We start from the raw sequence: 27,815 nt of genomic DNA on the forward strand, positions 1-27,815 counted from the left end.
ACGTCCTCTATAGGAATAGGTGTGGTTAGAAGTTTGATAATGTATGGGGAAGGTGGTTAGGAATAACAGGCACTGTCCAATAGGATTCCCAGCAGAGCTTTCTGAATATTTAGTTCTATCATGTGACTGCAGAAGGTGTTAAAGACACTCCAGGGGAGAGGGTGATGGACGTGGGGATCGGTATGATTGGGTGTTCTGCATGAGGTTATATGTAATGAGGGTATGGATATGATTCTTTAGTTGCTAATTCTTTTCTAGGCAACATAATATTAACATAAAATTAAGACACGGAACTGGCTTCAGTGGACATAAATGATATTTATTGATTCTAATGGTAGTTATTATTAATATTTTCATTGTGTTAAAAAATGGCAAATAAAGCCTTTTTTAGAAAAAAGAAAAAAAGAAATGGTTCAAATCGAAATTTAGTCATATATTTCCCAACTTTAATAGCTAATTAGCTAAATATTGTATATGCTACTACAAGCTATACTAAAAAAAAAATATTCAACTAGAGGAAGTAAGGACTCATTCACATGTGAAAAGAGGACAGATTTTTCACAAGTGTTTTGGACCAGATTTTCATTAGTGTTTGGTCAGTATGTCAATTTTTACCATCAGTATTTCTTTCTGATATTCACATGTACAAAAAACTTGCAAAGATTCTTCTACCCATTGCAATGTTAAAAGGAATCTGTAACCAGATTATTTCTGCCCAAAACACCACCTATTCAGAACCTGGCTGCACTGTTACAGCAAGGTATGTTTTAGTCTGAAATGCTTCATCGTTTCAGAGACAACCTCCCGGGGACTATAGGGGAAGAACTGACTAATGTGATGCTAGTCACTACTCATGGATTAGCCGTGAGGCTGGGCAGTAAGATGTTCCGGGATCAGATACCAGGAGAGCTCTGATGTTTAGGACTCAACTTCATCAATGTACTTTGAGTTTGAGATTTTTGAATGACAACCAAACCCATATCACCTACTTAAATAAAAGACCCACTGAATGTTTTCGATCAGCCTTCCATGTGTGGCGAGTCTGAGTGGAACCAATATTCTTTTAAACCTCCCTCCAGACATCCCCAAGCTTCCATTTGGCAATCTCCACCCCAGGACACTCAGAAATTATCCTAGAGAATTCACCAAAATGGGGATAAACCATAATTACAAAAAAGGCGAGATTTCAGTAGAATGATTAAGGGGTACTTTACACGCTGCGACATCGCTAGCAATTGCTAGCGATGTCGAGCGCGATAGCACCTGCCCCCGTCGTACGGCCGATATGTGGTGATCACTGCCGTAGCGAACATTATTGCTACAGCAGCGTCACACGCACATACCAGTTCAGCAACGTCGCTGTGACTGCCGAACAATCCCTCCCTCAAGGGGTAGGTGCGTTCGGCGTCACAGCGACGTCACTAAGCAGCCGGCCAATAGAAGCGAAGGGGCGGAGATGAGCAGGACGTAACATCCCGCCCACCTCCTTCCTTCCGCATTGCCGGTGGACGCAGGTAAGGAGCTGTTTGTCGTTCCTGCGGTGTCACACACAGCGAACGAGGAACAACATCGCTACTTACCTGACAACGATTTTTTGTTATTAATCGACCTCTAAAAAACAAACAATTTTTGTCTTTTTTGCGATTGTTTTAGGTTGCTCCAGCCTGTCACACGCTGCGACGTCGCTAACGGCGCCGGATGTGCGTCACAAACACTGTGACCCCAACAACATCGCTTGAGCTATGTCGCAGCGTGTAAAGTACCCCTAAGTCGACTGTTAAAGGCAAACTCAGTAAGGAGTAGAAATGACGACCAGTCCTCCTGCTGAGCCGCAAGGAAACACCTTGAAATGTGTTCCAAAGATTAGTTTGTCCTTTCTATCTGTCTATCAGTTGGTTTCAGGGTGGTAGGCAGAGGAGAAAGACAAGTCAAGCCACAGTTTGCTATAAAAGACTCTCCAGAACTTGGAGACGAATTGTGCCCCCCTATCAGACACAAGGTTAAGAGGAATACCATGCAACCTCACAACATGGCTAATAACCTGGAGAGTATCTCTGCATTAGTTAACCCCAATCATGCAACAAATTGAGTTTGCTTATTGAATTAGTCAACCATAGTTTGATATGATAGTTTGGTAAATCCGAAATTGCGACAATTAGTTTGGCTTCTCCCCACCTTGCTCCAATTGATTGACAGGACTCCCCCATGTGTTTAAATAGGGAGATACATTTTAATCAACTGCAGTGGGGCGGGAAGAAGCCAAACAGGGCCATTTCAAACTAATCATGTCTCTTACTACTGTACAGTCTTAACCCAGTTTTTCCAACTGTTTTCACTGAATTCAATATTGTTTCAGAGAAAACCATTTGTCACACAGCCAGGCTCTGATTCATGCTGCCTGCTGTTCGAGCAGCATGAATATAGTTGCAGGTTCCCTTTGAAGGATATTGCCATCTGATTCTTGTTGCCCACACTATAGGCAGAATAAATCAGAGCCTGGCTGCACAATTGCAGCCATGTATATTCTTCACTGAAACGCTCCTGTGCTTCACAGAAATTAAACTTTCAGTATCCAGTGGGGACCACAGCCAGAGACGAGACAGTGCTGCCCCTGGCTCGCTCTTAAGTTCACTTTACACACAGCGACATCGCTAGCGATGTCGCTGGTGAAAGCACCCGCCCCCGTCGGTTGTGCGTCACGGGCAAATCGCTGCCCGTGGCGCACAACATTGCTAAGAACGGTCACACGTACTTACCTGCCTAACGACGTCGCTGTGGCCAGCGAACCACCTCCTTTCTAAGGGGGTGGTTTGTGCGGTGTCACAGCGATGTCACTAAGCAGCCGCCCAATAGAAGCGGAGGGGTGGAGATAAGCGGGCAGAACATCCCGCCCACCTCCTTCCTTCCTCATTGCTGGCGGCCGCAGGTACGGTGATGTTCCTCGTTCCTGCGGTGTCACACATAGCGATGTGTGCTGCCGCAGGAACGACGAGCAACCTGCGTCCTGCAACAGCAACGATAATTGGGTATAGAATGACGCGTCAACGATAAGGTAAGTAATTTTGATTGAGTAATTTTAACGGTCGTTCGTGCGTTTCACACGCAACGACGTCGCTAACGAGGCCGGATGTGCGTCACGAATTCCGTGACCCCCAACGACATCTCGTTAGCGATGTCATTGCGTGTAAAGAGGCCTTTATCCTTTGCTAGAAGTGATTGACAGATCTCTTTCTATGTGCACTTGAGGGAGAAACCTTTCAATCACCTCTATCAGTGCTGATAAGTGTTGGTTAGAGGGGCGGCTCTGGATTATTTTTGTTTCCATCTATGCTCCCCGGCCATATAGTTAAAGTAAATTTTCTCTAAAACGCCTCAGAAATTCAGAGAAAGACATGCAGTTATGCAATCATGCTCTGATATTTGCTGATCATGACTTTAAAAATGAACGGCATACATGGATGGCATTCCTGTCTGTGATATTCATGGACTCATAGACTTATATGGTGGCTGTTTTTTTATCTATGATTCAGCTTAAAACAGGACGTCTCCATAATTTTTATAATGAGCGAAAAGAAAGTGAAAAACGGACGTATAAATGAGGCCTAAATGTTACATTAGGAGACAGTCAACAAAATAGACTCAAAAATGTACAAGAAGGTGCACACCATCCACAGCAATATTTCCTTAATGTAGTATCATTAGGACCTGGTAGCTTGTGGATTTTTAAGCATTCAGGGTCATTAGGAATTTCAGAATTGGTTTTGTGAAATGTCACAATTTTAATCCAGTTATGTGCTGGAAACAAGCAGCAGATTATCATATTTTCTTACTTGTTGGATGCCAGGAATTTTACTATATTACTATGATTTGTTTTTCAATAAAAAATATACTAATATATTAAGTAATAAATTACATTACAATTACTAAAACAGATGCATGTTCATTACCTCTCAATAAATATAATAAATGTACTACGTTTCCTGCATCTTTTGTATTTTTGTGTTTTCTAATTCCTGCTCTTTCGTATTTATCATGCTTACTCGTAGTTGTTGGAAAACTGTAGCTACACAATATAAGCACTCCAATTTTCTATCCTATCTCCAGTGAATAATGTTGGATATTCTCAATATAATCAGTTAGGAAAGGATTGCCAGGCCATGTCATAAACAGCGGACCTGTTCAGCTTTTCTCTATATGGGGGTGGGTCCTGCTTTAGAGACCACTTCCATTCCAGAACCAGAATCCACAAAACTGCTGATGAGACCCAGAAGAATGAAACAGCTGTCTGTGTTGGATACACTAAATGACCATCACTCCTGAACCATAAAGCTTTTTATTTTACTGATAATAATCAAAAGCTTAACTGCTCAGTCACAGTCAGTAGAGATGAGTGGACCCGTGGAAGTTCGGTTCGGTGGGGTCAACTGAACTTTAAATAAAATCGGTTTGGGACCAGAACTTGACCTGAACCCCAATGGAGGTCAGTAATTGGGCAGTTCGGGTCTCCGTCCTCATGTAACCAGCCATAAATAGATCACTTCCGGGCGAGGACAGGTTGGGTTTTTCCATTTTTTGGGGGTGTACACTACATTCTATCATGTTGTTACCCCCAGTGTGACCCGTTCAAACACTGCAAGAGGCTTGCACTCGGCAGAGTACCGAGTGTACCTGAGCACAGCGATGTTTCTGTGAGTGGTGTTCATATGTAAAGCACCCGAACTCCAAATCCAAATGTTTGCTCATCTCTAACAGTGAGTAGCAATATATACCTATTGCCTGGTGCTCCACAATGCACTTTCCATATAGTCAACTTGAGCAAACCCAAAGGAAAACTACTGACAAAGGCCACTGGTAGAAAAAGAAGAGACAACAAAGTCATAAACTAATGTATTGGCCCCTTCTCTATAATAATTGATGATACTTGCTTGAACTGTGATCTCAAAATTGACCTTTAGGAAAGTCAATACTTCTGTCAGGGAATAGAAGGGTTGACCTAACATAATCATTGATCACTTATCACTTGGATAGGTAAGTGTCTGATTCTGGAATCTGATTTTTCAGACCAAAACCAATCCCAGGAACAGAACTTTGACTTCTCCCAATTAAATGAAGTGATAATCTCACATGCACTCTACTGATCTATTCGTTGTCTATGGGACTGATGGAGATACCTGAGTACAGAGCTCAGATATTTTTGTTCTCAGGACCCATGGGGCTCCTGGAGGTCAGATTGCCGATAGTACTAACACTTATCACCTTTCCTGGAGATAAATGATTGGTTGGAGGCTGGGTCTAGTCTTTTAAAGGTGGCTTTACACACTGCAACATCGCAAACGACATCGCTGTAACGTCACCGGTTTTGTGACGTAATAGCGACCTCCCCAGTGACATTGCAGTGTGTGAAACACATTAGCGACCTGGCCCCTGCTGTGAAGTTGCTGATCGCTACAAATCGTTCAGGACCATTCTTTGGTCCTTTGTTTCCCGCTGTGCAGCATGATCGCTAGAAAGTCTCAGTGTGTAAAGGGGACTTTACAGCGACTTCGTTAGCGACTTCCCTTTCAAAAAGCTGCTTTACAACGTCCCCAATGACTAGCTAGGTCGTTCTGCAGGTCCGTATCGCTGTTGCGTCGTTTTCCAGGTATGCCTGTTTGAAAGCTCACCAGCGACTCACCAGAGACTTTGTAGCGATCCCGGCCAGGTTGGGATCGCTGGTGGGATCGCTAGAAAGTCTCAGTGTGTAAAGGGGCCTTAAGAGTGTTCCTTAAAGAAGACCTATCAGTTCTGGGAAAAACATAAAGTAACAGTAGCTGAAACCTTTCTCAAATATATCTCTTTACCAAATCAGATGATTTAGTTCAGCATTACAAAAATGCAGGCTTAACTTTTAGTTTATCAATGTTAGTCCAAAATCTGGTAATAATTTATTGTATGTGAAGTTCCAAGTGTGAAGGGGGAGCTGATCATATATAGCATCTGAATGTCAAAGTGGAGTCTTGTGGTCACATCTGACAGGATTTGGCTTGTTTTACCATTTTGTTGACTCACTGGTCTATAGAATGCAATGAAGAATTGATTTACCGATTTTTTTGTTCAATCAGAAACACAGTGAATGAATGAATGAATTAATTCATTCATACCAAAGTACAGTGAATGTGAAATGCAAATATGGTGAAACTTTTGCTCACTTCCCACAGAAAGCTAGGTCTTTACTTCATACTGAATATTGTTATTTATCAGCCTTTTCATAAGAAGCCTCTGAGTGATGACCGAATACAATTTGCCTAAGGCAACAAAACCCCTAAATATTAAAATATAACTTTGAATAATTTCTAATAGTAAAATGGAAACCACTCTTTAGGTATTAAAATAAATTGTAGAGATAGTACATGCCGTCTAAAATGTTTCCTGGTGTAGGGATGAACATAGTAGATATGAGACCCACTTTCAGATAAATATATGGCACCGGCCACTTGATAGCAATTGACTACTATTAAGTTGTATCAAATCTAAACCATCACTGCACTAGATTTAATCAAATCGGTCATTAGCCATATTTCACCACACGGTGTTATCAGACATTCTGCAATCACTAGTCAATCACCAGGTCTCAACCCAATCGAGCATGCATTTCCAGTAAGACAAAACTTAAGGCAGAAAGATCCACAATGAATAATAACTGAAGTCAGCTGCAGGAAAGGCCAGAAAGTGTCACAAAGGAGGAAGCCCAGGTTTTTGTGACATACATGGCTTCCAGACTTCAGGCAGTCATTGCCTGCAAAGGATTCTATACAAAGGTTTAAAAATTAACATTTTATTTATGGTAAAATAAAATTGTCCAATTACATTTGAGCCCCTGATATGTACCTTAGTTGCTGTTTCCACCCTCCTTCAGCTGCTCATAATGCAATTCATATTGCATTGCCTCTTTCTAATAATAGTCATAATAATATTGAGCATGAAATAAGAGAGGGCAATAAGACAGCAGCACACATCTGTCCTGTGATTGAATGTTGCCCTTTCCCAGTCTACCTCCAAATAATAGGGGCATCTACCAGCTCAGCAGCAGAGAGTCTCACACAGTTGTCAAAATACTGAAACAGAAGAGAGCTGGAAGCTAATTTCAGACGATCTTTGTTAAATAGTTTTCGTTTTCCTAATGCTACACAATATATTTGAAAACGATTTAATATTTTGGTCTCCTATTATTCAGTTTTTCAATGGATGATATGGCTTCTTGTCTGACCCCTTTGTTACTTAATGTCAAACTAGTAGCTGCATGGAGTGTGTGTTCCGTAATACATATATAATATATGGTCTTTAATGTACATATATAAAAGGAATAACACTTAGAATCAGAGTATGCCAGTATCATTCCTAAATAAATTAACCTAGGAGTAATATAATCAATTCATAAATAAACTAACTGTTATTATACATTACAAGTAATGGCTGTTTTTTTACCTTTAAAGTACTGTCACAGGGTATGAAATGACAGAACAGGGGCTCTGAGACTGGCCCTCAGACTCGAGACCTGCACTGTCCTTTATCTCAGAGGTAAGCTTGATGGTAGCCAGGTCTCAGCTCCCAGCGTGACCATAACTCCTGTCCAAGCCCTGATCTTACTCCCCCTCTACCCCACCCTTGGGGCGGGCTGAAAACACAGTAACAAAACCCCACATAAATGACACAGACAAGCGATAAAAAAACCTCATACACACTGCACTCAAACACAAAGGAGAGATTATACGTGTACAGGGGAATAAAGAAAAGGGAAGGAAGTAAACGCACAACAGGGGAACTTCCACACCACTCAAAATAACAACAGTAGAACACCATGAACTGGATCACCACTAAGACCGGAATCGCTGACGCTACACTGAAACTATTATCGGCACATACTAGAAGAAAACAGTACCTTAGCTAGAAGCGATATGGCTGCACATGGCAATTAGACACCTGAGTTCCTAGTTCCTGCTCATCAGTCTGCAGGAATTAACTCTCAGCAGGGCTGAAGACCAGTGAACCTAAATAAGCCAACGCCCGGCTCTGGCTGAACAACTCTGAAGCATCACATTGCTTGTCAGACTCTAGTGTGAACAGAGTCTGATGCCGCTGTACCACCAAGTGCGTGCAGAACCAACCATCGCATGACAAGTACAGTGATATGGGCACTTGCTACAAACACAAAGAGTTACCTTTATGTGTAGCTGCAATTCATTATCACATTCACATCGAAGTACAGTACAATCAGCTTGAAGTCATACAGCAATGTTTCTGCATGAATCTTTCTTAGCCAAAAACAGGATTAGATCCATAACAGGTTAGAAGTATAAGACATCCCATTCCACTCCTCATACGTTTCCAGTTGGCTTTCAAATAACCCAAACATTGTAAAGTCATAGTGCCCCTGAATTCCCCAAAAAGATAAATATAGTAGCAAGTAAGGGTTAAAAACTATATACAACGTGTAATGGTCATGCCATGACAATACTGAAATCATAACTTTACTAATGTAAGCATCCCAAATAACTGAGTCTTACCTTCCATATCTATAAACATGTCTAGAGTGAATGAACCAGACATTCTACACATTCTTATGGTTTGTCAGGGAATTAATTGTTGAACTTTCGTGGTAATAAAGGTTTGGTTAGTCTGTCAGGCTGTGTCCACTCCAGACCTGATCACTGCCAGAGACACGAGATTCTACCTATAAATATGAATTATTGAGTATAATGGTATAAAAAGCCAAGAGAGAAATCACTGTTAGTAATTGATAGTAATACATAAGTCTACTGGGCCCAGAGCAGGGAAGGATCAGAAGGCTCAGTACTTATTCCAGGGCTATTTTTATTGGTCCTTAATCCCAAATCTGGTAAATAAAAACTATTAAATGTATAAAAGTATGAAAGATTTCAGTTGTTTTTTTTTCAGAGTGGATGTCAAGTTCAGGGAGTAGGAGGGCGAGGGAAAAAGGCTAATAAGTGGAGAAGGAAAACTGATTTCTCTGACAAAATATATTACAATGTTTCTTATGATCACCTATGCTATTGATTTAAGTCAAGTTTGTTGAAAGTAAAGTTCCCCTTTAAGTCAACTTGTTTTGGACACCAAGAACAAGGCTCCAAACTGAAGAAACAGACAGTGAGCAACAACTATCAAAAATGTCTTTGTTCGCCCATAGCAACTAATCAGAGCTCAGATTTAATTTCTTACACTGTTAGGGTGAAATCAAAGCTGTGTTCTGATTTGTAACTATTGGCAGAAAATACCATTTTTTTTCTTCCAGACTCTTTTTTACAACTCTGCCTGATTGTATCATAAATTGGTCGTATTGATTGTATTTCTGCAATGCACAATGGGAATTAAAGGGGTTTTCCCGGGATGAAGAAAAATTTCCCCAGTGACTTTCCATAACCGCAGATTGCTGAACCCTGACAGTGTGCACACTGTCAAGAGTCCCTTCTGCTGCCAGCTTGAGAGGTCGTCATCTGACTACAAGTATTGCAATTTTCCTATTTGCAGTCACATGCCATCTAGTTTCTCATCTGCTTCTCGTAACAGAACATTGAGAAAAGTATGACAATTTCTATGTTTACCCATGACTGCCAGTATGCAATGAGGCCCCTCTACTTCCGCTCTCATTAATTATGAGACTGATCCTAATACGAATCAATCAAACACAATGCCCCAACGCAGATAGGAACCCAGCTTGGGTCAAAATACGTGTATGCCCATGTCATGGCATAATCAGTTCATACGAGCTGTTTTTTCATTGTGCTTGAGTCTATTAATGACCATATTAGTCTGAGTCCAAATTGATTAACTCAACCAAAAATTGAGATACATGGACTTCAAAGCATCCGCCAATTATAGATATACATAGCATGTTAGAATAGACTGATTAACATCTAAATTGTAAATAATGGCACTTAACCCCCAGGGTATATGTACGACTGGTTGAGAATCTGGATCTCAGGCCAATGGTAGAAGATTCCATTAGTAATATATAGGAAAAGTCAACAAGAGCCCATACATGACTAACTCAATCAAGGGACCATTTGTAGAATACTTAATACCATAAATAGGATTATTAAAGGGGTTGTCCGACATAAACTCAAAAATGTTTGGTAAGCTAATCTGTGCTGTATTGTCATATAAATCACCCCTACATTGTTATTTTTTGTTTTCTATCTTTTGTTCCTCTTGAATTATGACTTTATTCTCTGCAGCTCCGTGTTTACATTCAGCTCTAGCAAACATGACCACTTCCTGTGCAAAACCTCAGTCAGAGCTGGCACCGCCCAGCCTCAGTGTCCAGCCTCGACCCCTGCCCGGCCTCACTGTCCAGCCTCGACCCCTGCCCGGCCTCACTGTCCAGCCTCGCCCCCTGCCCGCCCTCTGCCCGCCCCCTGCACACATTCCCTGTCAGTATTCTGCCCCAGCACCTGACCTGTTATCACTACAGCATTGAAAATAACAGTCCCACATCGGGTTCTACACCCCATACTACATCGGGCTCTGCACCGCACACCACATTGGGCTCTACACCGCACACCACATCGGGCTCTGCACTCCCCACCACATCGGGCTCTGCTCCCCATACCACATCGGGCTCTGCTCCCCACACCACATCGGGCTCTGCTCCCCACACCACATCGGGCTCTGCTCCCCACACCACATCGGGCTCTGTTCCCGAGACACACATCGGGCTCTGCACCGCACACGCACATCGGGCTCTGCACTCCCCACCACATCGGGCTCTGCTCCCACACCACATCGGGCTCTGCTCCCCACACCACATCGGACTCTGCTCCCCACACCACATCGGACTCTGCTCCCCACACCACATCGGGCTCTGCACCGCACACACACATCAGGCTCTGCACTCTCCACCACATCGGGCTCTGCACCGCACACCACATCGTGCTCTGCACCGCACCCGCACATCAGACTCTGCACCGCACACGCACATCGGACTCTGCACCGCACACCCACATCGGACTCTGCACCGCACACGCACATCAGACTCTGCATCGCACATGCACATCGGACTCTGCACCGCACACGCACATTGGACTCTGCACCACACACGCACATTGGACTCTGCACCGTACACGCACATAGGACTCTGCACCGCACACGCACATCGGACTCTGCACCGCACACGCACATCGGACTCTGCACCGCACACACAGGGCTCTGCACCACACACACACACAGGGCTCTGCTCTGCACCGCACACACACACACACACACACAGGGCTCTGCACCGCACACACACACACAGGGCTCTGCACTGCACACACACACAGGGCTCTGCACCGCACACACACACAAAGGGCTCTGCACCGCACACGCACACACACACACACAGGGCTCTGCACCGCACACACACGCACACACGCACACAGACACGGCGCTGTGTACCGACCCCCCCTACCCCCATAGGGAACACATGTAGGGAATACATACTTACCGCTCCTCGGTCCCCGACGCTCCTGCACGTTCACACGCTGTCTGGTCTGGCCATATCAACAAAGTAGTGATGTCACCGCTGTCCTGAACTGTCAGACACAGACAGCGGGACAGTGATGAGAAGCAGCGCTGCGCTGCTTCTCATCAGCGCTTTCAAATGTACCGGCATCTGTGATCTGTGATGCCGGTACATTTGAATGTGCGATCCTTAGCAGGGGCCCGGTGCTGGCGGTGACACCACGGCAGCCGCAGGCAGGCCCCTCCCCCAGGTCACGGACCCCACAGCAGTGCAGGGGGAGGTTGCGGGGAGAGTACGGGGTGCGGGGGAATGTGTGGGAGGGTGTAGGGAAAGGGGGCGGGGCTCATCGCACTGTAGCCGCCCAGCAGGGAGGCGACATGCTGTTCCAGATTTGCATGTCAACATGGTCCTGCCCATGTTGACATGAAATGACAGGAAGCAGCAAAATTGCGGCAGGAGCGGTCACATGACCACTCTGAGCCGGGGGAGAGGGGCTGACAGCGGAGCAGGTAAGTGCTCACTATCTACTTACCTGCCCCAAAGTAGCCCAATAGGGGAATAAAAAAAAAAGTCAAAAGAAGCCGGATAACCCCTTTAAATCTAAGATTCAGTTTCATGGTGGTGGTTTACAACTTGAAAGTGGATGAGAACATAGTATATAGATTCACTAGCTGAAGTCAACATGTAGTAAATTTTCAAGACAGTAAAATAAAATGTGTCTATGCATGTTATGACTTTGGTCTAGAACATGACTAATGTGTATGTTTTTTTAGCCATATTTGGCAAAAGTCAACATTCTTGACTGGGAAATAGTGAATAGTTGAGAATATAAAGGACAGTTATTACAGACAAATGAAAATACTGCCTGTGTGAAATGACGCATAATGAACATAAAAATCATGTAATCTGAAAATCATCAAGAACAATTCTCATTTTATTATTTTTCAGAAGAATAGTTAAGAGAACTGTTGGAAGTTTAATGTTAAAGTGTTTGGGTCAATTCTTCAAAAAGTGTTCGCCAAAAATCTAGCATAAAATGCCTTTAAATGTCACAAATATGATGTCACAATGACTTTGGGATAGAGGGATGCCTAAGTGGTCTGTCAAGCTAGGGGGCGCTATGCTATCCCTGTTCTCAGGGATACTCCTAATAGTGGAGAGGCCTAAGGGGTACTTTGCACATTGCGACATCGCTAGCATCGGCTAGCGATGCCGAGCGCGATAGTACCTGCCCCCGACGTCACACGGCAGGCGGCCAATAGAAGCAGAGTGGCAGAGATGAGTGGGACGTAAACATCCTGCCCATCTCCTTCCTTCCGCATAACCGGTGGACGCAGGTAAGAAGATGTTCCTCGCTCCTGCGACTTCACACACAGTGATGTGTGCTGCCGCAGGAACGAGGAACAACATCGTATCTCCTATTGGTGCGACATTATGAAAATGACCGACACTACGCAGATCACCGATTTTCGATGCTTTTGCTATCGTTTATCGGCGCATCTAGGCTTTACACTTTCAATTTGACCCTGACAATATCGCAGTAGCGATGTCGCAGCGTGCAAAGCATCCCTAAGGCGGGCTTTGCACACTACGACATTGCAGGTGCGATGTCGGTGGGGTCAAATTGAAAATGTAGTACTTCCTGCATTGCATGCGACATCGTAGTGTGTAAAGGTTCGATGATACGATTAATGAGCGCAAAAGCGTCGTAATCGTATCATCGGTGCAGCGTCGGCGTAATCCATAATTACGCTGACGCGACTGTCCGATGTTGTTCCTCGCTACTGCGGCAGCACACATCGCTGTGTGTGAAGTCGCAGGAGCGAGGAACATCTCCTACCGGCGTCACCGCGGCTTCCGTAGGATGTGCGGAAGGAAGGAGGTGGGCGGGATGTTTACATCCCACTCATATCCGCCCCTCCGCTCCTATTGGCCGCCTGCCGTGTAACGTCGCTGTGACGCCGCACGACCCGCCCCCTTAATAAGGAGGCGGGTCGCCGGCCAGAGCGACGTCCCAGGACAGGCGAGTCCATGTGAAGCTGCCGTAGCGATAATGTTCGCTACGGCAGCTATCACAAGGATATCGCAGCTGCGACGGGGGCAGGGACTATCGCGCTCGGCATCGCAGCATCGGCTTGCGATGTCGCAGCGTACAAAGTACCCCCAAGTCTCCTTCCTGGCTCTGCTCCTGAACAGTCCTGATCTAATTCCCCCTCCCTCAGGGAGGGAAGGGACAGGAGTGTGTTGAAACCACAGGAAAAGACAGACAAGGGGAAACAAACTAATTCCATCACATAACACACAGGATAAGACAAGAAGAGGTTCAGGAAGAAAATTAAGAGCAGGGAGGAAGTACAATAGAACAGGGTTATAATCCATGACCGCACCAAGCAAAAAGCACCACTTAACACAACTTTCAACAAAGAGAGTCTGGGACACCACGCATCAAAAGTTGTAAATCCTTAAAAAAAAGTTGAAAATATGCTCAATATTGAAATTTTACTCTGAGGTAGGTCTGTAGTGTGACATTTGGTCAAAGTCACATTTGATGAATTATCTAAAACATCTGGATAAGCAACATTAGCAAGAAAAAACAAACAAAAGGATTGATTCATCAAAAATGGAGTACAAGGCAACAAATTCATTAAAATGTGCACCCCACCCAATAAATTTAGGGCACCTTCTGAGTGTGCCAGATTCAATAAAGGCAACCGGGCCGCATGTATCAACCATTTATGTTTAAATCTGAAAATATGGAGCATTTCAAATAAAACCATAGTTTAACAGCCGCTTGGCAGCCTTTTCCCCACCCGCTGCCAGTGACTGACGGGTCTCTCCCTGTGTGCATGTATAGAGAGAGATCTGTCACTCCACAGCAGAGGGAGGGGAGAAGCCGCCAGGGACCCGCCTGTCTGACTACTCTCCACACAAAGCCAAGGAAAGGAAAGAAATCAACACTAATCTCAGAGACGCAATTGTTGCTGTCCATCAGTCTGGGCAGGACCAATTGAAGGTGTACTTAGTTTTTGAAATAACTTCACATCTTTATGTCCCTGATCTATATTAATGTGTACTTACTTCCTTAAAGTACATTTGTAAACTATAGGTATGATTTATGTTCACTTCCTTTTGTCCTTTTTCCATGATTTATTATTAGAACAAACAAATTAATGATTGTTCTGGTAGCCTCCGGAGTCTTTAATCCGGAGGCGACATGGTTTCACAAACCTGGGTTTTACGCTTTACCCCAACCCCTTTCCTTTTTTGCTGCTCATTAGGGGTTGTAGGGGTTAATTTAGTTGTACCAGCCCTGGTAACGCGGGTGGCTGGGTTTTAATTGGTCAGAGCCACTGCGTGCCATTTTTTGAAGCTATTTGCTGATTGGTGGTCTTGTTGTTATGTGGGAGCGGGATATTTAAGTCCCGCATCAGGTGTTTTCGGCATTCCTGTGACGAGAATCTGAGAAGAAGCCCTCCCGCCCTCCCATTTATATTTGCATTTGTCGTATGCCTTGATTAGTGGGGACAATTACCCTCCCCGTTCAAAAGGGGGGGTGGATTTGTTTGAAGCTGGGTATCATTAAGAGTAATAGATTGATTATTTAAGTATTTATGGAGGAATATTTATTCAAAGTTGATTTATTTAAGCAACCCCTTAATAAAGGCATCACGGCCATTTTGTTCCAATTCTGTCTTGTGTCCTTATTTTGCGTTAGATCTCATTATTAGGTTTTGTGTAACCATGTACACATAGGAATATCAAAACAGGGTATTAAAGGGAACCTGTCACATGTAAAAACACTGTTACTCTGCAGATACGGGGTTTATCTGTAGGTTAATAGTGTTTAGAACCTGCCTGGCACCTGCACATTGAACCCTACTGCCAGGAGGAAATTAACTTTATTCCCTCGGCAGTGTTTGGGTCTCAGTCACAGGGGCAACGCTGGGGCAGGTTCAGTCACTGGTCTGTGTATGGAAAGCGGCGACTTTGACTACGACCCCCGCACTCACTGACAGCAGCTTAGCATTAGAGGAAACTGTCAGTGGGAGGTGTAGTTACAGCCGCTGAATCATCTGTGTCAGCGCCGTCCCCATGACTGAAATCTGAACGCTGCTGGGAGCAGTAAAGTTAATTTCCTTGTGCCAGCAGGGTTCAATATACAGGAGACGGGTAGGATTCAAACTCTATTAACCTGCAGATTAACCCAATATCTGAAGATTAATATGGTTTTTATACGAAACAGGTTCCCTTTAAACAACCTCTGATTTACTTGCATTTAGCAGATCGGTTGTCATTTAATGGCAGCGGGCACCATGTATTGATGTGTCCTATGGATATAACTTAAATAGGTAGATGCTATAAATTCTGTACATTTGTACACATCCTTTTCTGAATAAGTGTTCTAATAATACCTATTTTTAATAAAAACGATTAACTGTCTTTTGCAATGCTAAAAAGATTACCCAAAATTAAAAGTGAGTGAAAAAGCACTAGCATATGATATGCTCCATGATCAATGGGCGCTATTTTGTGAGGACTCCTACTAACATCTCAAAGTGACGATGGAGCAGAGCTAATTACTGGGCAGGCAAAGAGATGTGCGGCTGTTTAGGACCAGCAATGACAGCCTGGATAGCAGCAGAACAGTCTAGTAGTATGAAACACATTGGGGAGCCAGGAGATATGTGGAAAACATGGAGGTGTGAAGATCCCCATTGATTTTTATTAGTATGTGTGTGAATGTGTCTCCGGTACGTTTGAAAATGGACACCACATGTACTGGAGACACAAACATGTGAAGTGGACCTTTGTGTGGGAGATATCCTTGGATCCTTGCTCCCCCTCCTGATTCCCACATCAAGATTTGCCCTGACTCAGAGGGCCACCACCATCTTTTTTGACAGTGCCCCTATTACTACTACTACTACCAACACTGCTAGGCATTTGAGTCATATCCTCCACCTCATCTCATTCAAGTCCAAACTCTAACTATTTATCTAAGTCAATACATCAAATGGAGACATTGTTATGAAATATCCTCCTAAGCACACAGAGTGTTGTGGCTTAAGGGGCTAGGGATAATAAAAGGCATAGAGGTCATTAAGGGAACTGAAAGTCTGTAATCAAAACAATCAACTTTTATGGTTGTGGAGGAGGAAGGATGTGCAAATTGCTTACTCAAACTGATGGTGTTAAGGTGGCTTTACACACTGAGACTTTCTAGCGATCCCACCAGCGATCCCAACCTGGCCGGGATCGCTACAAAGTCTCTGGTGAGCTGTCAAACAGGCAGACCTGGCCAACGACGCAACAGCGATCCGGACCTGCAGAACGACCTAGCTAGTCATTGGGGACTTTGTAAAGCAGCTTTTTGAAAGGGAAGTCGCTAACGAAGTCGCTGTAAAGTCCCCTTTACACACTGAGACTTTGCTGCACAGCGGGAAACAAAGGACCAAAGAATGGTCCTGAACGATTTGTAGCGATCAGCAACTTCACAGCAGGGGCCAGGTACTGATGAGTGTCACACACTGCAATGTCGCTGGGGAGGTCGCTATAACGTCACAAAACCGGTGACGTTACAGCGATGTTGTTTGCGATGTTGCAGTGTGTAAAGCCACCTTAAGGTACCGTCACACATAACGAGATCGCTAGCGAGATCGCTGCTAAGTCACCGTTTGGTGACGCAGTAGCGATCCCGTTAGCGATCTCGTTATGTGTGACATCTACCAGCGATCAGGCCCCTGCTGTGAGATAGTTAGTCGTTGCAGAATGGTCCAGGCCATTTTCTTCAAAGGCGATGTCCTGCTGGGCAGGACACATCGCTGTGTTAAGCTGGTGTCACACACAGCGACAACGACAACGACGTCGCTGCTACGTCACCATTTTCTGTGACGTTGCAGCGACGTCCCGTCGCTGTCGCTGTGTGTGACATCCAGCAACGACCTGGCCCCTGCTGTGAGGTCGCCGGTCGTTGCTGAATGTCCAGCTTCATTTTTTGGTCGTCACTCTCCCGCTGTGACACACACATCGCTGTGTGTGACAGCGAGAGAGCGACGAAATGAAGCGAGCAGGGAACAGGAGCCGGCGTCTGGCAGCTGCGGTAAGCTGTAACCAGCGTAAACATCGGGTAACCAAGGGAAGGCCTTTCCCTGGTTACCCGATATTTACCTTCGTTACCAGCCTCCGCCCTTGCTGCCAGTGCCGGCTCCTGCTCTGTGCACATGTGGCTGCAGTACACATCGGGTAATTAACCCGATGTGTACTGTAGCAAGGAGAGCAAGGAGCCAGCGCTAAGCAGTGTGCGCGGCTCCCTGCTCTCTGCACTGTGACATGTGACATGTAGCTGCAGTACACATCGGGTTAATTAACCCGATGTGTACTGTACCTAGGAGAGCAAGGAGCCAGCGCTAAGCAGTGTGCGCGGCTCCCTGCTCTCTGCACTGTGACATGTGACATGTAGCTTAGCTGCAGTACACATCGGGTTAATTAACCCGATGTGTACTGTACCTAGGAGAGCAAGGAGCCAGCGCTAAGAGCGGCTCCCTGCTCTCTGCACATGTAGCACAGCGACGTTATGATCGCTGCTTCTGCTGTGTTTGACAGCTAAGCAGCGATCATAACAGCGACTTACAAGGTCGCTGTTACGTGACAGAAAATGGTGACGCAACAGCGACGTCGTTGTCGCTGTCGCTTAGTGTGAACCCAGCTTTAGACATTGTGTGACAGGGTCACAGTGACTGCTGAGATCGTTATACAGGTCGCTACTGCGACCTGTATTGTTCCTGCATCGCTGGTAAGATCTGACTGTGTGACATCTTACCAGCGACCTCCCAGCGACTTACCAGCGATCCCTATCAGGTCGCATCGTTTTCGGGATCGCTGGTAAGTCGTTGTGTGTGACTGGGCCTTTAAGGCCACTTTACACACTGAGACTCTCTAGCGATCCCACCAGCGATCCCAACCTGGCCGGGATCGCTACAAAGTCTCTGGTGAGTCGCTGGTGAGCTGTCAAACAGGCAGACCTGGCCAACGACGCAACAGCGATCCGGACCTGTAGAACGACCTAGCTAGTCATTGGGGACATTGTAAAGCAGCTTTTTGAAAGGGAAGTCGCTAACGAAGTCGCTGTAAAGGCCCCTTTACACACTGAGACTTTCTAGGGATCATGCTGCACAGTGGGAAACAAAGGACCAAAGATTGGTCCTGAGCAGTGGCGTAACTAGAGTTTGATGGGCCCCGGTGCAAAGTTCAGACCTGGGCCCCCCCTCCACGTACACCGACACTTAAGGCTACTTTACATGCTGCGACATCGCTAGCGATCTCATTAGCGATGTGAAATTCTAGATCGCAAGTGCGACCTGTCGAGATCGCACATGCGTAAAATGACCTATGTACGATCTCGAAAGATCGCACTTGCGCTCTAGAATTTCACATCGCTAATGAGATCGCTAGCGATGTCGCAGCATGTAAAGTAGCCTTTAGGGTACGGGATAATGACACTGACACTCGGGGTACAGGATAATGATGCTGACACTTGGCTCTTACCCACAGCACCCACCTTTCCCATTATCTGAAATCCCTCTATCAGCACCCAGCTTTCCTATGTTCTGATATCCATCTTGTCCTCAGCACACTGCTTCCCCATGCTCTGCTATACATCTTTCCCTCAGCACCCTGCTTTCCCATATCAGAGCATGGGAAAGCTGGGTGCTGAGAAATGATGTATAGCAGACCATGTGAAAGCTGGGTGCTGAGAGAAGATGTATAGCAGAGCATGGGAAAGCTGGGTGCTGAGGGAAAAGAGCCTTTTTCCCTCAGCACAAAACGTTCCCATCCCCTGCTTGTATCTTTGTCCCCCCTTGTATATAGTTCTCCAAATACAATAATGGCACCCACATAGCCTTCCATATAGTATAAAGGGTCCCACATAACCCTTCATATATTAGAATACCCTTCCATAGTCCTCCATGTATTATAATTCACCCCATAGTACTCAATATATAATACTGCACCACATAGTCCTCCATATATTATAATGCACCCCCATAATCCTCCATGTATAAAGTAGCCCTTTAATTATTATCATGAATTTCTCATAGTTCTCTACGTATTATAATTCACCCCATAGTTCTCCATATATTATACTGCACCACATAGTCCCCAATGTTTTATAATGCACCCCTATAGTCCATGTATAAGGTAGCCTCCATAGTCCTCCATATATTATAATGTAGCCCCCATAATCCTATATGAATTATAACAAAACCCCATAAAACTTCATATTGCATTATGCCGCCCCATATTCCATTTATAAGGTGTCCTTCATTTTGTATTATGCAGCCCCCCAGACCTCCATATATAATAATGCAGCCAGCCTCTCCAGGCCTCCATGTATAATAATGCAGTCAGCCTCCTCTGGCCTCCATATATAATGCAGTATCTCCAGGCCTCCACGTATGATGCAGTATCTCCAGGCCTCCATGTGTAATGCAGTATCTCCAGGCCTCCATGTATAATGCAGCCTCTCCAGGCCTCCCTGTATAATGCAGCCTCTCCAGGCCTCCATGTATAATAATGCAGCCTCCCCAGACCTCCATGTATAATAATGCAGCCTTCTCAGACCTCCATGTATAATAATGCAGCCTCCCCAGACCTCTATGTATAATAATGCAGCCTCCCCAGACCTCCATGTATAAAGCAACCTCCTCAGACCTCCATGTAGAAAGCAGCCTCTCCAGGCCTCCATATATAATGAAGTCTCCTCAGACCTCCATGTATAAAGCAGCCTCTCCAGGCCTCCATGTATAATAATGCAGCTTCCCCAGAACTGCCTTCCCAAGCCTCTGGCCACCGTTTACTCACTTATATTAGAAAAAAAAAACAAAAACAACAAGTACTCACCTTCTCTCTTGCTTCCACCGCTGCTGTCCTCCCCGCTGCTCGTTCTCCCGGTGTTGCGGTCGGCGTCCTCCCGTCCTGCACTCTGTGCACTCAGCACAGCAGTCGCTCGGGAGTGACGTCACGGCACCGGCCGCGCTATGCTTCATCATTACTGTGCGCGGTGACGGGGGTGACGCCGCAGCCGCTGACACCAGGTAGGGGGCCCCAGTGCCACCGCTGACACCAGGCAGGGGGGCCCGATGTCAGCGGCGGCAGCGGGTCAAATAGAGGCCGCGTGGTCTGTGACAGATCAGCGCGACTCCTCTCACACTGACAGGAGCTGACTGCTTATCTGCCTGGCGACCGCCGGGCCCCTGACCTCCCGGGCCCGGTCGCGATCGCGACCGCTGCGACCGTGGTAGTTACGCCACTGGTCCTTAGAGATGTGTAGTGATCAGCAACCTCACAGCAGGGGCCAGGTCGCTGATGTGTTTCACACACTGCAATGTCGCTGAGGAGGTCACTATTACGTCACAAAACCGGTGACGTTACAGTGATGCTGTTTGCAATGTTGCAGTGTGTAAAGCCACCTTTACTGTTAGAGGTAACAGCATCCTGCTGTGACTTAGATGAGTGATGCACATAACACCCTCCTCTTCCTTACCACTAATACATACATTATAATTAACTTTAGCCATGGTTTTGAACCACAAAGACCCTCTTCCCTTAGGCTATGTGCACACGGTGCGTTTTTCGCGGCATTTTTGTACGTTTCTCGGGTGCATTTTTGGTCTAAATACTGCATGACTTTGCTCCCCCAGCAAAGTCTATGAGTTTTCATTTTTGCTGTCCGCACTGTGCAGTTTTGTTTGAGGAGCGTTTTTGTGGTGACCACAAAGATGCAGCATGTAAATTATTTCTGCGTTTTTCTCAGTGTTTTTCACCCATGCAATGAATTAGATAAAACGCAGCAACAAAAATGCAGCAAAAAACGTGCAAAAATGCATGCGTTTTTTATGTGTTTTTTCCCGTGGGTGCATTTTTGTGCGTTTTTTAGCTGCAAAAAATGCACAAAAACGCTGCATCTTTGTGGTCACACAAAAAAACAGTGTGCGCACATAGCCTTAAAGGACTGACTAAGAAATGCCCAAATCAGCAAAAAATGGCTACTACAAGGCTGTGTAGATAGGCTTGTATTCTGACTGTGCTCTTCACCCATCAGCCACAGGTTGGTCTTAATTAGTTCCAGATCCTATCTGTCCATATATTTGTAGACTTTTAGTCCAGGAGAGACAAGACACTAGGATAGGGTCCCATCAAACAAAGGTCACCTTGCCGTGGTTGATGGGCACACAAGAACTGGCCAATTTTTGCGCAAAGAACCTTCCTTTTTCTAAGTATATATCAGATAGTATTTATGCAGTTTAAATTTCATATTGTACATTACATGTTTGCATATTTCTTGGCGCTTACAGAGGGCTGCCGTGTCCTTTTGTTTGGATTTACAATATTGGTGTAGCAAAAGTATGTCAAATTTGACTATTTATACTGGTGTTCTAAAAAGGAGTAGTTTGTGACATGTTTAGTTTGCGAGACAGTCACAGAGTTAAAAGTATTTTCTTTTTTAATTTTTGTTTGAATTTTTTTAACACGTCCCAAAAATGAGTGACCAAGAGATGTCAGATACACACCCATAAATCTGCAGCATAAACAGGCACCAGTATCATTACAGGCATATATTGATATCAAATTTGACTAATAAAATGGGTCTGGAAATTAATCAGTAGTTTGTGACACACATTTTGAGGCAGTCACATAATTAGTTTTTTCTTTTTTTCTTTCTTTTTCTATCTTTCTTTCTTTTCTTTTCTTTTTCTTTTTCTTTTTTGATATTAGTGGCCTCATTCGTCATGAATGCTAAAAAATGGGTAACAAATGCCACTTTGCTCAATCATTACCAACTCTCCTATCTATCTATCTATTCTTTCTGTTATTCTTTTTTCTACAAACACTATACACTAATCTTCATCACTGCAGTTCTAGAACACACAATATTATTCACTGATGCATAGCTTTCCTCGATTTCTCTATGGCTAAGCTATGTGTTGCAATGCCCTCTAGGTATCCTGATTCACAACAAAATGACTGCTGCATTCTCTGCTTCTGCTTTTATACAGGCTATGATAGTCCAGCCTTATTAGCTGGCCTATGCCAAACAATATGAGAGTGGCAAAGTGTTATGGGTAAGCCTGTCTATTCATAGCCAAGCTGATGTGAGCCGTATCTGGTTATGCTGTCTTTCAATGGGCAAAAAGGTGGCAGTCTTTATAGGCAATTTACTTATATTGAAATGCAATTCCTGAAAATGTGAGGCGAATTTGAATTAAATTGATTCACTCATGTCTACTGCTTATTCATCATATATTGAAATCACTGAAGTTTATCCGACTATGATGATTAAATGTTCCCTTTAATTTTTTTGGAGCATTTAGTTCTTTTGAACATCATCGAAAATGTTCATTAAATTATAAAACATGTGTTGTCTTAGATAGCTTCCTTAACTGAAGGAACTATTTTGCTTTGCAACTTGTATAGGAAATTAGATCATCCAAAAAGTAGGGTAGGAAATCAACTGAAGAAAATGATTTCAATGAATACGGCTCTTGCCAACTTTTAATTCCATTTCCACCAAGCTCATTCAAATACTTTGAAGTTTGTAGTTTAGATTAGAAGAGCGAACAGACGCTAAAGACATGGTTTCACAATACTTTTTCCAAGCTGGAAGAAACACACGCTTCTGTAACGGAAAACAAGCTCGCATGAACCTTAAGATGACATTTCCTACATTTGTTCTTATGTTGTCTGTAATATTTCCACTGAGTCTTCATATCGAGAGGAGAGATGAACACAGTTGGTTTCCTAGTATTTAGAGGTAAATTAAATTTAAATCATAAATTACATTTATTTTTATTATTTTCATCACGCATCTTGGAGATTGTCCAGAATAAAATGAGTATGAGTCCAATTATTAGAGTATGTTGACTTTAGTGTGTCATTTTTCAGTGATTATTATCCACTTTAACCACTTTGCAGGATGTAGAAATATATTCAAGAGCTTAAAAAATGACCGGTTAAAATCACTTTAAATTCTCTTTTTTTTTAAACTTTGTGCTACATTGTATCTTACAGTTTATTTTAGTCTCATAAATACAGATTTAGCATTTCTGTTATTTCTTCTAAATAAAATTACCTAACACCAACATTAAGCAATTTTTCTCTATGTGTATGTAAATAATACCGGTAGAATCTGAGAATTTAACAACTACACACAACATTTACACAGGACTGGAACCATACTACTTACTGGTGACACGAGAGTGGAATGAGTTGGGCACTACTCTATACCACGCCAAACTTTTCCAGTTACAGTCATGCACTCAACTTCTGGCTAAATCTTCCCTAAGACACCCCTGATAGCACTTAATGTCAGTCAATAGTGATTGACATTGAGCTCCCTATTTCTACAAGGTTGGATCAATGTATTGTATGTAACTCATACTGTCTACCAAAATGAAATTAGCTTCATGTTAGTCATTGATTAAAAGGTATAAAATGTCCTTCTTTATAGCTCAAATCAATTTACACCTCAGATTGGGTTTGTATTGAACATTTCTATTCAAAGCCAGTAAAGTGGAGATCCCAAATTATGTTCTCATGCCACATTAGACGAGGTCAACTGAGCCCATAAAGAGAGTCTGGTGGAAGTCTCTTAAACTAATAACACCAAGAAATAGAGGACTTTATGGCATTTGCAAGCATATAATTCTTAGCTTGGTGAGTACCAAGTAGTTATCCTAATGTGAGGAATGGTCTCACTGATGTGTGGCGTGAGCGAGATGACAACCCACACTAGGCACATTATCATGAGTGCACTTGCACTTGCACAAAATTCAGTGCTTGCAAGAGGTGAAGCAGTTGCTGGGCCTGAGTCTAACCCCAGGACCTTTATTCACACAGGCAAATAAAGTTATTTTTCTCCACAATGCTAAGTCTGTCTGCAGTCACACAATAATTTCGAACCAGGCACTCCAAAATATGTATTAAGAAAAGTCTTTTATTTACAGCATCAAGTTCAGTTCAGCTTTTCGGTCACTGCTTGGACCTAAATCAAGAACTGATAAAATAAAGAACACAAACATAATTTCTTTTAGAATACAATATAACAATGAGGGTCCTCATGATTGAAAAATATAGAGATACAATATAATGAAAATAATGTGAATCAAATGCAAAAACAAAAATTGGAGAAAAAGGGAAGAAGGGAATCTGGAGAAAATAGGAAGGAGGAAATAGGGATCCGAGTGGATAATTTGCATGAAAAACGAAAAAATAACGTATAGACGGACTAAAAATTGCTTACCCAGCCATGAAGCTGTATAAAGAGATCTTCGATGACAAAGAAGAAAACTGAATACTGAATATGACGGGATCAACACCAGTCAAAGCAGATAAGTAACTGGGATATTTAGGCCAATTATTTACATGTGGGATTAGGACTCTAACCATACGTATCCCCTTTATATCATTGCGCAAGTGGGGATTGACATATATATTTTTGTATGGGATCGAGGTCTGACCACAGATAACTTAATTTGACATATGACTATGTGAATATTTTTCAGCACCTTGAATTTGATTCACGTTATTTTCATTATATTGTAACTTTGTATTTTTCAATCATGAGGACCCTCATTGTTACTGTATATTGTATTCTAAAATAAATTATGTTTGTGTTCTTTATTTTATCAGTTCTCGATAAAGGTCCAAGCACTGACCGAAAAGCTGAACTGAACTTGATGCTGTAAATAAAAGACTTTTCTTAATACATATTTTGGAGTGCCTGGTTCGAAATTATTGTGTGACTGAAGACAGACTTAGCATTGTGGAAAAAAATAACTTGACGGACTTGGACCCTAACTGAGCACCCAGACATCACAATCAGAAGTGCCATAAAATGTATTCTGTCTGCAGTCACAAACTTGTGTTTTTTCTAATTATCCTTCTTCGAACTTTAATTAGTTTAGTATAAAAAAAACTTCTGAGAGATTGCCCCCAAGGAGCACAATGTCTCAATATTACAAACTAAGGTTTTGCTCAGACGATGTAGATTCTCTCATGTGAGAAAATAGTCCCGATTATGTTAATGACACTCGGTTCAAACTCTGATTAGAGTTTGAGTCGAGTGTCATTTACTGTGATCTGATACTGTTGCATGAGAGAATCGGAGCACAGGCTAGGAAAAGATAGATGGCATACATTGGACTTCACTTGGATGTATTGCACACACCTATTGACTTGAATGGGTACATGCCATCCAATATATATGCTGTCAATCACAGCTAGCAGAAAAATGCAGGTCGGCACTGCCCCATAATATAACACTGAGCAGAGTACTACCCAACAAAACATTGGATGGCACTCGTTCAGACCACTGCACGGTTAGCGAATGATGAAATAAGCATGCCCATAACCTAGGCTAGCGTTTCAAAACTAATAGCCCTTTATTTTTGCGGCCTTAAGCTTATTTGAAAGTTTCACAAATTCTTCATTAGATTCTGCCAGTTCATAGAGAACATGCTTTAAAAGTCTTTAGGTCCAATATAAGCATCTACTATAAATAATTGTTTAAACAAGTCCAATTTTCTCCATCTTAGGAAAAATGTATTATTGACTTCAAATATGAAAATCAAAATAAATCCAAAGATCAATGACCTACTGCCAGTAATCTGGTAAACATAACTTGTTTAATTACTATTTAAAGCTATTCAGGCTTCTTTTAAATTCTTAGATTGAACTGCACTGACAAGCAAAAGGGTAACAATATTTTGAACTTTTGACTTTCCGGCTTCATATCTCACCATCCACTAAAGCTTCAGACCTAACACTACCATCATTTTCTAGGCCAATACCTTGGCTATCTCATCCATATATTTGACTTGCAACTATTTAGTTTATGATTAGTTATGCAGATTCTTGTCATGTCACTGCATTGTTATAGTTTTGCTTCTAAAAATGTATATTTTAATTATTTTGTTAATCCTCCTTTGGCTTTCAACACTGCCTGAATCCATCTGGTCATTCTATAGATTAGCATGTCATGACCAAAATCGGATCTCAGGTCTCTTCTACACGTTCTCAATGTTGGTGCATACTGGTTGACTCACTTGGGAATGTATACAGCTTTTTCTTCAACTCTTCCCACAAGTGTTTAATTGGGTTGAGGTCTGGGGACTGTAACGGCCAATCCAGCTCCTCTAGTTCATTGTCCTTGAAACATTTCTTTGGTAATCTCTACATATGCTTCAGGTCATTGTCCTGCTAGAACACTATGACGTCCTTTTCATACCCACAGTACTCGAGTGTACGAAGTAACTCATCTTGTAGGATATTCACATATAGATGAGCATTGAGACCATGAATTGATCCTGGTCATGTATTCAATGCTTTTGGCTGTAAAACAGCCCCATATCATCAGGTTTCCTCCAATGAACTTTTACTTTCTCAATCTGTTAACCCCTTGTTCCCTTGCTTCTTACAGACCCATTTGTTCCCATCAGAATCCAGTCTATTGACTTTCATCTCATCTTTTCAAATCACCCGCTTTCAATCTTCTACTGTTCAGTTTTCATTCTTTTTGCAAACTCGAGCCAACACTTTTTATGACAATATTGAAGTTAAGTCACCTTTTTGGACCACTTGTGTAATGTGTCTTGCACGGTGCTTGCATGGATGTCTGTGATCTCACTATTACGAAGCATACGAGCCACCTCTACTGCAGTGTTTGTCACACTAGAACTGATAGACCTTGTGATAAGCCGACTTGTTTACTCCAATATTTTGCCTGAGTGTCCACCTCTTCCCTGTTGACCAAATGGACTTTCATTTATATTCTTCTAACTGTCATGGCACTCACATGATGGAGTTTGGCAATTTTCTTGGCTGAGAGATCGCTATCAATGAGCAGGATGGTATTGTTTCTCTTTTCTTGGGAAATCTTCTTCCTGGCTGCTCCTCATTTCGAACCAGTGACATTTCACTTGGGAATCAACCTAATTACACACTGAGCTATTAGGGAATGTGAGAATAGGTCGTAATTTGTAGTATGCTGGAAAAAAAAGATTTTTCCACCACCAGAAGCAAAACGGTAACAATGCACAGATCTAGATAACTAACCATATGATAAATTGCTGCAAGTAAAATTTATTTCATGTTCGAAGCTGTAGTGGATGGTGAGGTATGGAGTCTAAAAGTCAAAAATTTAAAACATTGGTACCCTTTTGCTCGTCAGTGTAACCATCAGCCAATTTCTCTGGCAGAGAGTCTCATTGCTCATGCAGTAAAGAATCCCTTTCTATGTCAGTGTACAAACTTTCTTTAT

At 43.2% G+C, this 27,815-nt stretch overlaps 1 protein-coding gene across 2 annotated transcripts in view; it reads right to left on the reverse strand.

Annotated features, from left to right (window-relative positions):
• Positions 1-27,815, reverse strand: part of FBN1 (fibrillin 1) — a 385,311-nt gene that overhangs the window by 259,279 nt on the left and 98,217 nt on the right. The gene's annotated exons all lie outside the window — the stretch shown is intronic.

The sequence above is a fragment of the Anomaloglossus baeobatrachus genome, chromosome 4, assembly GCF_048569485.1.
Source record: "Anomaloglossus baeobatrachus isolate aAnoBae1 chromosome 4, aAnoBae1.hap1, whole genome shotgun sequence".
NCBI classification, from domain to species: domain Eukaryota; kingdom Metazoa; phylum Chordata; class Amphibia; order Anura; family Aromobatidae; genus Anomaloglossus; species Anomaloglossus baeobatrachus.